The sequence below is a fragment of the Grammomys surdaster genome, unplaced genomic scaffold, assembly GCF_004785775.1.
Source record: "Grammomys surdaster isolate TR1022 unplaced genomic scaffold, NIH_TR_1.0 345, whole genome shotgun sequence".
Classification (NCBI taxonomy): Eukaryota; Metazoa; Chordata; class Mammalia; order Rodentia; family Muridae; genus Grammomys; species Grammomys surdaster.
Window position 1 is genome coordinate 61,685 of NW_021604764.1, and position 12,813 is coordinate 74,497.

The window sequence follows — 12,813 nt, forward strand, 5'->3', positions numbered from 1 at the left end:
TATTCTCTTCCTCCTGAGATGTCAGAGAAAAACAACTTCATTTAGTCTCCGTGTAAGTTTAACTAGTCTGCCCGTTTACCTTGATACCAGATCAAACTGGCTGAGCAACACCAGGGTGAGTCTGATGCTGGCAGGGTGAAAGGAAGTAAAAACCGCTTCTGTTTCAGTTTCGATTCTGATACAGAAAGAGGAGTCCTGAAACGCTTTTTTTCTCTTTTGATGCTCTTTAGTACCAACTATGCCACCCTCTGGTTTGTTTGGGTAAAGCACAAAGTCTGAGATTTTCCCCCATTAATTAATTAATTTATTTATTCACTTTACATCCTCATCAATCAAGTCCCTCGTCCTGGTCCTCCCCACACACACAGTCCCTCCCCCATTCCTCCTCCCCTTTTCCTCTGAGAGGATGGAGTCTCTCCTCCACCTCCCCCACCCCCTCAACCGGAACTTCAAGCCTCTGCAGGGCAAGGTGCATCATCTCCCACTGAAGCCAGACAAAGCAATCCAGTTAGGAGAACAGGATCCACTGGCAAGCAAGATTTAGGGACATCCCCCAAAACCCTCACCAGTTGTTCTGGACCCATATGAAGACCAAGCTGCACATCTGCTATATATAGGAAGGGGCCGGGGTTAGGTCCAGTCCATGAATGCTTTGTGGTTGGTGGTTCAGTCTCTGAGACCCCAGGGGTCCTGGTTATTTGACTCTGTTGGTCTTCCTGTAGAGTTCCTATCCCCTCCAGGTCCCTTAATCTAATCCTTCCCCCAAGTCTTCCATAAGACTTCCCAAGTTCCATCTAGTGTTTGGCTGTTGGTCTCTGTACATGTTTCTGTCAGCTGCTGAGTGGAGCCTCTTCTCTCAGAGGATAGTTATGCTATGCTCCTGTTGGCAAGCATAACAGAGTATCATTAATAGTGTCAGAGATTGGTTCTCCCCCATGGGATGGGTCTCAAGTTGGGCCAGTTATTGGCTGGCCGGTCCCTTAGTCTCTGCTCCATCTTTCCTCTGCATTTCTTATAGACAGGACAAATTTTGAGCCAAAAGTTTTGTGGGTGGGTTGCTGTCCTTATCCCTCCACTGGGAGTCCTTCCTTGCTACAGGAAGTGGCCACTAGAGATTCCATATCAGAAACCTGCTAGGAGTCTCAGCTAAAGTCACCCACATAGACTCCTGGGAGTCTCCCCCATCCTAGAGAAGTGCCCATGTCCCAGTCCTCCCCAACTGCAGATTCCCACTCATTCTGTCCCTTGGGCCGACTCTCCTGCCACTCCTCACACCTGATCCTGAACTGCACCCTTTCCCCTCCCCTTCTGTCTTCCACCCAGTTCCCTCCCTCAATCTGCCTCCTATCACTATTTTATTCCTCCTTCTAAGTGAGGCTCAAGCTCCTCCTCTGAATGTAAGGGGAGGTTCTGATGTTAAACCTCTATTCCCTAATTGGTTCTGGATTTGTCAATAAAGAAGGCCAGGAGCCAATTGCTGGGCAGAAGGTACAGATGAGACTTCCTGGGTCCCAGGTGGAAAAGGAGATGCAGGGAAGGAGACCGAGGCTTTTCTGCCATGCTTTGGAGGTAGAAGAACAAAGCAATCTTGTAAGGCCTGGGGTGAGAGGGAGCTAAGGCCTGCAGCCTCTGCTACAGGTGGGTGGCCAAGGATGTTTGGCCAGGGGCTAGGTTGGACTACCCACTGAGTTTAGGGCAGGTGGAGGGACTGAGATAATAAATTAGTAAGGGCATGCTTTTCCAGCAGAAGATATCTGCGCTCAGCAGTTGTGCTTAGAAGGAAAGTTCTAAAGTGACAAGCTATGTGTATGTGTTTTATCCACAGATTCGATGGTCTCAGGAGTGGGCTAGTAGTGCAACCATCTTCTATAATTAAAGGTGGGTAGAAAGGGAATTGGGGAGAGGCTGGTAGCTCGGCTCTTCTCAGGAAAAAGTGGTAGTGGTTTTAAAACTACAAGTAACCCTTGAGTTGTCCTTCTTCCTTCCTTGTTTAGCTTCTTTGAGTCTCTGGAGTGTAGCATGGATATCTTGTACTGAAAAAGGCTTTGACAAAATCTAACACCCCTTCATGTTAGAAGTCTTGGAGAGATTAGGGATATAAGGATAAATATAATAAATAATATAATAAATATAATAATATAATAAATATAATAAATACAGCAAGCCAATAGCCAACATCAAATTGAATGGAGAGAAACTTAAAAGTAATTCAACTAAAATCAGGGACAAAACAATGCCGTCAGCTCTCTCTCTCGCTATCTCTTCAATATAGTACTGGAAGTCCTAAGTAGAGCAATAAGAGAGCTAAAAGACATCAAGGAGATACAAATTGGAAAGGAAGAAGTTACAGTATCACTATATTTGCAAAGGATTTGATAGTATACATAAGTGACCCTAAAATCTCTACCAAAGAACTCTTACAGCCGATCAACACCTTCAGCAAAGTGGCTGGATGCAAAATTTACTAAATAATAAAATCAGTAGCCCTCCTTTATACAAACGATAAACGGGCTGAGAAAGAAATCAAGGAAACAATGCCCTTCACAATAGATACAAGTAATATAAAATATCTTGGTGTAATTCTAGCCAAACAAGTGAAAGACCTGTCTGACAAGAACTTCAAGTCTCTGAAGAAAGAAACTGAAGAAGATCTCAGAAGATGGAAAACTCTCCCATTCTCATAGATTGGTAGGGTTAGCATAGTAAAAATGGCCATCTTACCAAAAACAATCTACAGGGTCAAGGCAAATTATGGGTCTGTTTAACTGATCCCCCTGGGAAAGCCAGTTATTTATTTATTTACTATATTTAATATTATTTTATCATATGTTCTGTTGCTATAACTAAAGACCACAGAATAGGCAATTCATAATGTAAAAAAAAAAAAGCATTCCTTATGGGGAGAATCTTCCAGCTGTCTGGGACCCTGCAGAGCGCCCAGGTAGCCCAGAGCAACACAGGTTGAGGCAGAACTCATTGGGCTCTCTCTTCCTTCTCTAATGACACCACTGAGGATATCATGAGGTTATGTGCCCTCATGATTGCATACAATATTAACTTCCTCTAAAAGACTCCAGCACAGGAGAGCATTAACATAAGATCCCAGTGATCTTTAAATACAAGCTCATTTAAATACAAGCTTTAAGAAACTACACACAAACAGATTATATCACTTAATATATGTCAGTTTTAGAAGATCACTTTGATTTTTCTGTAAGTGTTTATAAATTTTTATGCTAAATAAGCCACTCAAAGAATAGTGGTGCAAGAACAAGAAGTTGTTAAGTATGTGTGCATATATGTAAGCATATATACATGTATATGTATATATATATATATAAATATATATATATATGATTGAAAGATATTAAATGATTATTTTGACATCTTCAATTGTCTAAAAGCATCCCTTGGAGATTCCAAATATTCTGTTAATGAAGAAACATCTGTTATTTCTGAGTAAAGACAACATAAGCCCTGCAGTGGTACACATCCATAATCTCCGAATCAACTCCAGTTTGGTTTTCCTACGTCCTATAACCAAATGTGCTATTTTCAGCTATAGAGACTTACCATCTAGTTCCCATGGGCATCCAAGAGCAATGGCAATAGCCTGTATTGTACTGGGGTCCTGAGACCTCTCTGACTATAGAAAAGTGTCACATACCTCACATCGGAATTTCCCTATGACTTCTGGGACCAACATTATCCCCACCCCCAATTGTATTATTTTAGCTATTTTATAAAGTAATGTTTCCATATGTTCCTTTTAGACCCATGGTTTTGAATAATCTTTTCCCTCAGTCCCTCTTTTCCTCATCGCCCATATCACCATTCCTACCACACCCCATTGTTTAAATTTTTCTATACTTATATTTTTTTCTACTTCCATATAGCATCCATATAGTACTAAGCCCTCTCCCACATACTTTAAAACCTTCAATTCCCAAGCATGGTATGTGTCCTGCTTCTTAGATACTCTAACTTAAACTCAGAAATGGCAATATTGATCTTTATAGAGTCCCATATGACAGAGAACATATAGCATTTGTCTTTCTTGGTTTAAGTTACATCATTAAATATAATATTTTCAGTCTCACTTATTTTTTTGAAAGCTTCAGGTTTTTTAAGCTGAGTACAATTATATACTGTGCATATGTACCATATTTTCATTATCCATCAGTTGATGGACGTCTACTGATGAGTGTCCATGGGTATAGGCTGGGTATGCAGTTGTAGGATATAGAGACTGCCTCAGTTAGGGTTTTACCACTGTGAACAGACACCATGACCAAGACAACTCTTATAAAGAACAACATTTCATTGGGGCTGGCTTACAGGTTCAGAGGTTCAGTCCATTATCATCGAGGCAGGAACATGACAGCATCCAGGTAGATGTTGGGTCTTAAAGCCCATACCCACAGTGACACACTTCCTCCAACAAGGCCAAACCTACTCCAACAAGGCCACACCTCCCAATAGTGCCACTTCTGGTCCAAACATATTTAAACCACAACTGAGACCTTTAGGTATACCACCAGAGGTGGAATAGCTAGATCATGTGGTAGTTCTATTTTTTCTTGGATATTTTATTTATTTATATTTCAGATGTTATCCCCTTTCCCCATTTTCCTCCCTAGAACCCCCTATTGAATCCTCCCTCCTCCTTTACGCTTTTATACCATTTGAATTACATGCAAATATTCAGGTCAGTTCTAGGTTGAGGGACTAGCAATACAATAGATATAAATAGTCAAAGACCAAGCAGGACAATAAACACAAATAGTCAAAGAACACGCAAGGCAATAAACAAAATTCCATGAACACTCCCATGATCACTGTTTCTAAGGGCTTATCAGGATGATCAAAATATCTGAGCCAACTTCCCTGTCCTGGCCCAAAGTCATTTTCACGTCTGAAGCCCATTTCCTTGTCCTAGCCTAAAATTTAGGTACCTACCTGAAGTTACTTCTTTGTTCTAGCCTAATATTAGTTCTATTTTTACCCTTTGAGAAACTTTCATACCAGTTTACATTCCAACCAACAACGAGTAAGGGTTTTTCATCACCTGCATCCTTGCCAATTTTTCCATGTAATAGCCATTCTGACCGGGGTTAGGTAGAATCTCAAGTAGTTTTATTTTATATTTCACTGATGGCTAAGGATGTTTTGGTACTTTCTGTAAAGTGCCATGCAGGCTGCTGGGGTAGAAAGGTGATCAGTGGTCTTATCCAGCTATTAACTCTGTACACTGACGTGCCAAGCAAGATAGGTCACTGTACAGTAGTGGCATGGATGTCAACTCTATTCTGACTGAATTTGAGTCCTACTTCACAGGAAGAAATTTATGTCTGGTATTGTAAATTTTGTCAAAAGCCTATGCTGGTCACAATTGATCACAATTGTTGCTGTTTTGATAAATGAACATGTCAAACAGCTTTCTGAATATTTGTTTGTACTCATAGACTAGCAGCGCTTTAAGCCTTGGTCAACAAGTGATATCCATTAATGAAGAGACTCATAACTAGTCAACGTGTGGAGAGTAAATGACTGTTGAGCGCTCAGTCCTATAAAAGACATGTGTCTCACTCTTTCCAGGATCTGAAAAACATTACAGAAGAGGTAGTTAAAAAAAAAAAATGAGAGCACTAAAAGATAGGACGGAGTGCTAGACTGTCTTGAGGCTATGCCATAGCTATTGTAATCACAAGCTCACAGCATCTCTATTTACCTGCATAAGACCACGAGCGTGGGCTCATCAGCATTCTGTCATGGATGGGGAGGGCTCACGAGGCTTGGCTGAGTTTCCGGCAGTTAATGACAGCTCAGGAAAGGAAAAGTCACGTTCTTCAGTGAGGAAGCCACTGAAGTAGTGCATAACTCCCTAGCCATGCTTATGCAAGCATCTCTGATTAAAGTCACTGCAATTAGTAGGAGGATTAGTTGGGAAAAATGAGAGGTTTATCAGGAGTAGGAAGAGAAAAAGAGAGAGTAGTGAGGGACAAATATCAAAATATATTGTGTACATATATGAAATTATAAAAAGTTCAAGTACAAAAAAATTCTGAAAATTGCTGAAATTCAAAATTCTATTACACAGATAGAACCATAAATTTTCAATTATAGGTATTGATGATTCTACATTGAAACGGTTTTTGACTGCTCTTTTTAAAAATTATGTTTGCAGAATTATGCTCTGTTGACCTTTCTTGTTTTCATTCATCAATTTGATATGCTAATAGGCATTGTCTTAAAGTTAGAAGAATAAATGCAATCTGGGGATAGAGACAGCCTAACGCATAGAAGATGTTATGTAGATGTGAATTTTGACTTGAATGAGAGCATAAAAGTCAATTAAATTTTAAAAGACTTTAATATAAGACCTGAAATAATGAAGTTGATAGACAAAACCATAGCTAAAATACACTGGGATACTGGCAAAGTCAAAGCTTCCTTAAAATCATCCTGTTCCAGAGTATCTAATGTCACTGGTATTTCTAAGCTTAACATAAAGTTATTTTTCTCTGATCTAGTTTCTTTGTTTAGCCAGTCATGTGTTTGGAGCAAACATGGGGAATGCTGTTATTATTGAAATGTACAATCTATGTATCAGCTAACGATCACTAACAGGAAATATTTAGGAAACTTAGAGTTAGCAGTGATGTTACATAACTATTCTCGACAGGAAGCCAATTTCGGGAGTTCGTATATAAACATTCTTGTGCTGTGTAGTTTTGTCAGCTTGACACAAGCTTAGTCATCTGAGAAGAAGGCACTTCAGTTGAGAAAAAGCCTCTATCAGATTTGCCTGGAGGCAAGCCTGTGGAGCATTTTCTTGATTAACAGTTGATGTGAGAAGACCAAAGTCACTGAGGCCAGTGCCATGCCTGTGCAGGTGATACTGGGTTGTATAAGAATGCAGGCAAGCAAGCCATGGCTTGCTTTAGACAGCATTCCTCTATATTTTCTACTTTAGTTTCTGCCTAAAGGTTCCTATACTGTTTGAGTTCCTGCTTTGGTTTCTCTCAGGGTTAGACTGTGACTGAGCACTGTAAACCTTTAAGTTGCTTTTGGTCATGGTGTTTCATCACAGCAATAGAAAGCAAACTAGAACAACATTCGAAAGATTGGAGATGGGTGTATTAGCCAACTTGCCTGTGTGGGCTTGCTTGCAGATCTGTATGTCTACTTTTATGCAGCCTGTGTGTGGTGGTCTATGCTTTGCCGAGAGTGAATACAGCATGTCACATCTGTCTGAGATGCTTGCATCTTTAATTTCCCTGTTCCTGGAGCTTCTTCCTACCTAGCTTCAGAGCTTGGAGTTTACAGGGGATCACAGTTCTAGTAGTCACCAACCTGGCTGTTAGATCACTCATGAATGTTTGATACTGTTATGGTACAAAGACTTGTCTCCTCAGAAACTTACATTAAATCTTTCTTTTGTGAGACATTAAGGGATGAGACTGTGTGGGACCTTTAAGAGATCATTAGGTCTGTGCCCTCATGAATGGATTAATCTACTCAAATTAAATGACTCATGAATCAGTGGGATATCTCTAGAATGGCTATACTACTAAAGCCACTTGAAATAGTCCTGTCCTACCTTGCCACTCATATGTCACGGATACTAACTCAGGATTCTGCCAAGATGAAGGCCATTAGTAGACATGAATTTTTTTTTTTTAGATCAGATCAGTGAGCTATAAACCTTCCCTTACAATATATCTATTCTGTGGTATTGTGCTTATACTGATATGTATAGAGGAAGCCAGCAAAAATATAGCCACTGTTCACAGTAGGAGTGGCCTCTAGGCGTAATAGCATAGCAGGAATAATCCTGCTGGGATGGAATGACTACTAGGAACAGATGCAAAAACAAAAAACCCTTTCTAGCTTCAAGTTAATGAATGAAAGAGGGTGTGTTCTTCCTTTCTCTTGGTTAACTTCCTTTGTTTCTTCTGAAACACAGAGGGAGAAGGGAGAGAAGATTGAGCAGCAGCCCTGATTAAGAACCACCTTGATTTTGGTAGATTCTTTACTTCACTGATTGGACCTTATTCTTTATATAATGTGTTTGTGCATGCCTGGCCAATCAGAGCCTGCCTGGGTCTGTGTAACAATGGATAAAGCCTTTAGCCAGTATGGCTCTCAGTCAATGCTCTGTTTAGAGCCGACATCCTAGCTGGCCCAGATGCTTTAGCTCTATACAGAGGAAACCTTTGGAGTCAGACTTGCTTTCTCGTAGGAATATGGAGATTGGCTGACCTGTTGTAGTTTCATTTTGTTGCTTTGATAGAACAGCCTCACCAAAAGCAAGATAGGGAGAAAGAGTTTATTTGACTTAACAGTTCCAGGTTACAGTCATTACTGTGGGGAAGTCAAGGCAGGAACTCAAAGGAACTAGACACAGCATATCCATAGTCAAGAGCAGATCCAAACAAATGTACCCATGCTGCCCACAGCTTGCTAGCTAGCTTTCATTTAGATTTCTTCTGTTTCATATAGTTTAGAATTTTCTGCATAGGAAATGGTGTTGCCCCAAATGGGCTTGATATTTCTACATCAGGTTACTATCAAAACAATTCCCCATAGATATTCCCACTGTTTTCCCTCAATTGAGCCATTCTTCTCAAGTAATTCTATCTTGTGGCAAGTTGACATTTAAAACTATAAGCATCTCAGCTGGAGGCTAACTGAACAAAAAAAAAAAAAAAAAAAAACTTGTTCTGCTTTTTAAGATCCATGACTCTTGCTATCTTGAGTCTTTAACAATGTTTTCTCCATAAATTTGCTCTCAGAGGCCCACTGTTGGTTGACTTTCCCTTGCCCATCTAGAACTCAGAGCTGTCATACATTTTTTGGCAACCTCTTGGCTGATAACCCTCGGCTTGACAACATTTAAAGCTATAATACTAAATTGCAATATTATTGTATTGAGAACCAGGAGCCAACACTGAGATGTTACAAAAAATTTATTTTTATGTCCAGGTCAAACTTATAGTCTTCCTGAGATTAGGAGAAGAAGTGTTCTCAACGAAAGGTAAAGGGGCTTTCCATAACAAAGCCCCCACCCCCAATTGATTATAAAAGTAGAATTTTTGCAATTAGCAGTTACCTTTTTTTTTATTATGTGGAAAGCACATGTTGGGGGTTTATTGTCAGTCATAGCGGCAGAAACAACTTATGGTGTACTAATCACAAAGTTATAGAGGAAGAATGAGTTAAAAACAAAAAACAAGAAACCCAGGTTTTCTTTGGGGCATGATTAAAGCAAGTATCATAAGGAACAATACAGAAATAAACCACAATTTGACTAAAGGAAAAATATAGCCAGCTGTTCCATAAAAGCAACTGCTCTCAATTGGTATTTTGCCACTGCTGGGAGTTTACAGCCTCTATATTCATGTTCAGGTTGTTGCTGTCGTGTAATAAATAAAAATCCATCATCTGTGTCTACATACTCCATTTCTGAAGGTGATGAGACAAGAACCCAATAGAAGAATCAGCTACCTTATTAATAACAAAAACCAGGCTATAGCACCATCACCATGAAAAGATTTGGTTTTTTAATATGATAAAAGGAAGTACTTAAATTGATGGAAGAACTATGTCCAGCTGTATTTTTTCAATTTAATTGGACATAAATAGTAAATTTGAAATACCCATAACCTTACTTTTTTTGTTTCACTGTTAATGAAAAGTTTGTTTCCAGTGTGGTAGTTCTCAAATAGGTAAATACTGCGTTTATTTAAAACCTACATGTGAGATTCAGTATGTAAAAAAGAGTAAACCAAACAGTGTAGGAAAATGGAGTATTGATGAATATATTTCCTTAGACAAAGTCTGAAAGGTGTAGGAAAGGCTTGATAAAAGTAAATTGTCCTTCATGACAGGATAAACAGCAATCTTACCAGCTATAAACCATACAAGCTGTAATAATGGCTGGCCTAGAAAGACATGTACACTGGTACAGTAATGTCATAGACAACATGAGAGAAAACAATCACTTTCTGATTGGATTTAAGTGGTGCTCCACAAGATGAAACCCATGGTTGGCATGATTCTTAGTCCCCAAACCTGTGTTCAGACAGGTCATAGGCTCTAGGTAAGAACCTGTTACTATTAGTTGGCTAAATGGATATAGTAGTAAACTGATTCTTAATGATTTGTCTTTATACCTATAGATTAACCCGTCTCTCAGCTATTAAGAGAGAAGCATCTATTAGCAGTATCTGGTAATTAACACAGACTCCCACAGTTGGTTAAGGCAAGGGGAATATTAGATCATGGAAGACTCACTCAAAGGGGTCATTTACATGTAGATGGTCTCAAGGTCCTTGTACTCATGGATAGCACTAGAGAGCTCAGCAATGTTGAACTCACAGACTTTTCTCTTCAACAGAAAGGATTTACATCCATTTCCACCTAGAAGGCTCAGAGTGGATGTTGTTAATAACCTAGTGATCTGCTATCTATAGGGTTAGACTTCACCTCAATCCCCTAGACTCTTTTGCTTATCCCAAACCCCTGAGTACTGTTTCTCAGTCAGTAGAACCCATTCTTATAGCAGTGGTCCCATGTATTTTGCAAACGACATGTACTTTGCAAAAGAGTTTCGATGCAGTCCTGCCTTAAGCTTTGGTGTGAAAATTGTCATGAGGAAACATTTTCCCAATGTCCTGTGCTTATATTTGCCCAAAATAAACTACTCACCTTCTGACTCCAGAATTCTGAACACTTGCTAACTAAGATGTGCTGAACCAGATTTCCTTCCTCCCTCACAGTGATCATTTCTCTGTGGGCCTTAGTGTTTGCAGGGATCCCCACATCTATATCACACTCCTTCCCTGAAAGACGCAGAGATCATTGTGGCAGAGGGGAAGAAAAGAGTAAGAGAACCAGAGGAGGTGGATAACTACAAGGACATGTCCTCTGGACACGGTAGGGTCGTTGCACAGTGGTTAGAGCAGAGTGTATGAAAGCTGTGCAAACTTTAGCCAGAGCAAATCCTAGGCTGGAGAGGAGGTGTGGACACAGAGTTCCACTTCTAGCCAAGGAGCTTTGGGCTGCTGGGGGTAGGGAGAATCAGATTTCTTTAAGAGTATAGCCACTGTCTGGTCATCCATACCCCACGGAAGACCAGACATCCAAGAACATACAGGCATTACAAATTGAATTTGGTAGGGGGAAAAAAGACCCAAAATTTGGTGAGTAAGGGGGAAGGATAAATCTGAGAGGAGTTAGGAGAGAGAATAAATAGAATCAAAACATACTGTATGAAAATTTCAAAGAAGAAGTGAAACTGTGCAGCCGTGGTATGATTTCTTTTCTCTGTATAAAAAGAAATATAAGTGCTGATGTGCTGTATAACATGGATGAGCCTGAATCACTCTGGAGGTAAAATATATCATTTACAAGGGATCCTTGAAGCAAGATAATTTTCTGCTACATTATATTTGCAATAAAGCTCAGTAATTGGGGAGGAGCTAAGAGTGGGAGGAGAGAAGAGTGGGAAGGAAAAGGAAGAGTAGGAGAAAGAGGAGGAGAGGGTGAGCAACCATGGAGGAAAACAGATGGGTCGAAAGTAGTCCTGGGTAACAATTTATATCTAAAGGTTAAATATTGGGTAAAAATTCTAATTGTTAATTAAGCATTTCCAAATATATAAATCCATTGGATAATCCTAAGCTTTAGAGTTTTGCTTTACTGGGTTACTGGAAGGTGGGTCTGCCAACAACCGGGTGGTTATGCCTGTGAAGGAACTAGCTGCTCCAGGGACATGAGAACCAGAGCTGGAATCACAGTGACTGGCTGCTACTGGGGCAAGCTAGAGAGTAGCCTGGCCCTCAGGGAGAGCCTGCTGAGATGAGGACACCCCGCTGTGACCAGGCATCCTGCCTGTAGCCAACATTAGTGCAGAAACATGGCGGCTAAGCCAGGAGCTAGCCAGACGCTTCCATTCTGATAACTCCCGTTCCAGATCCTCTATTGTATAAGTTAATTTATATAAAAGTTAATCCTCATCATATACTTGTAATTAGTTTACCTCCTCAGTTTATACAAGAAGAAATCACTGCACTACTTTTCCTGTGAAAGCAAACTTGGAAGCCAGGCTAGCTGGCACATACCTGTAGTTTCAGTTGTTGGAAGCCTGAGACAGGTCGAAGGTTTCAAGTTAAAAGTCTGCATGGGATACATTGTATCAGGTCAATTAGTCCTACTTCCTGTCCTTTTAAAACCAACCCGAGCAACCCAAACCAACTAATAATCAACATAGCACAGCAAATGACTAGCAGAGAGAAGTTTGCACAACAAGTCTATCTCCTTTCTAATGCTGGTTTTATTCACTAGCTGTTATGGTTGACTTTGTTTTCAAATGATAAGATATGCAGCTGGTTTGTTGTGTTGTTATCAGTTGTTTTAGCCTGCCATTTGCTTGGAGCTGGGTGGGATACTAGGAGGGCACTGAGCCCAAGAAAGAAGGAGTTGAGGAAAGAGAAAATAGAGTTAACAAGTACTATCACAAACAGATAAATATTCACTCTATCATTTTTTCTATGATATTTCCTTGATGACATAGCATGAAATGGAATAAGATAGAATATAAGGCCACTGTAGCTACATTTGCGATAAAGCACGGTAATTTGGGAGGATCTAATGTGGGAGTAGAGAAGAGTAGGAAGGAGAAGGAAGAGGAAGAGGGACAGGAGGAGACTGGTAGCCATGGAGGAGGACGAATTGGTCGAGAGCAGTCCTGGGTAACAATTTATATCTAAAGGTTAGATATTGGGTAACAACTCTAATTTTGTGGGT